Consider the following 1,137-nt stretch of genomic DNA (forward strand, 5'->3'; position numbering starts at 1 on the left):
TAGGCCAGGCTGGCCCTGAATTCATAGAGATCCACCTGCCTCTGTCCCTGAGTACTGGGATTAAAAGCGTGTGCCAACACTGTCCAGCCAGAAATTTACATTTTAGCGTTAAGTGGCAATAAGTAAATGGACAGCATCTCTTTGGGGGAAAATTTGAAGATGCTGAGGTGCTCCTAGTGGTGGGAAGTTGATTATTTTAGTTTTGATTTTTTTTTTTGCTGGTTTATTTTTATGGACAATACCTTTTCCCTAAGAAGAGGGTGTGAATGCAGTCCCTCACGACCGCTAATTATGCTGTCGAGTTTCCAAACGTGAGGAAATCACAGGAGCCACATATCCAGTGTGCAACGAATGAGCTTTGCCCTGGGAAAGCACCTTTGTGTTCACGGCATTTTCCTGGCCCAGTGAGTATGAGGTGACCTTTATACAGAGAAAGATTATTTTCAGAATTTAGTTCAAATATATGATTATTGATTTCAACATTTTAAAATTAAATTAATAATCTATATATTTAAGTCATGAGATTTCAATTCCTGGTGTTGGGTAAAACTTTTTATCTTCTTTTTTAAAGACAGGGTTTCTCTGTAGCTTTTGGAGCCTGTCCTGGCACTTGCTCTGCAGACCAGGCTGGCTTGAAATTCACAGAGATTCACCTGTCTCTGCCTCCTGAGTGCTGGGATTACAGGTGTGCACCACCCAGCTTGTTTAAAACTTTTAATTGTTGTTCTTTTTTAGTCCACCTATAAAATATATAGTGCTGGGGTTTGAACTCAAGGCAGGCATTGCACATAGCTAACTACCACCAAGTTATATCCTCAGGATTCTTAATTTACTGCGTAGGCCTTTTGCTTGGAATCTTTCTGCTTCGCCTTTCAAGTACCTGGGATTATAGGCCTGTGCCACCAAGGCTGGCTGATGTAAAGCAAATCTGAACTTTAAATAAAAAATTTCTCTTTGTTTTTCTTAATATATGCCAAGAACATTCAAACTGTAAGCTGGATTATGCCATGTATACAATATACTTTGTGTATAATATGCTTTGATCAGCCGGGCGGTGGTGGCGCACACCTTTAATCCCAGCACTTGGGAGGCAGAGGCAGGCGGATCTCTGTGAGTTCGAGACCAGCCTGGTCTACA

At 41.2% G+C, this 1,137-nt stretch overlaps 1 non-coding gene across 1 annotated transcript; it reads right to left on the reverse strand.

The window, feature by feature from the left end:
• Positions 1–255: 255 nt before the first annotated feature.
• On the reverse strand, positions 256–412 carry LOC113458093. The gene has a single exon (XR_003378532.1). It is a non-coding gene; the product is annotated as a U1 spliceosomal RNA (small nuclear RNA).
• Positions 413–1,137: the final 725 nt, after the last annotated feature.

The sequence above is a fragment of the Microtus ochrogaster genome, unplaced genomic scaffold (genome assembly GCF_000317375.1).
Source record: "Microtus ochrogaster isolate Prairie Vole_2 unplaced genomic scaffold, MicOch1.0 UNK2, whole genome shotgun sequence".
NCBI lineage: Eukaryota > Metazoa > Chordata > Mammalia > Rodentia > Cricetidae > Microtus > Microtus ochrogaster.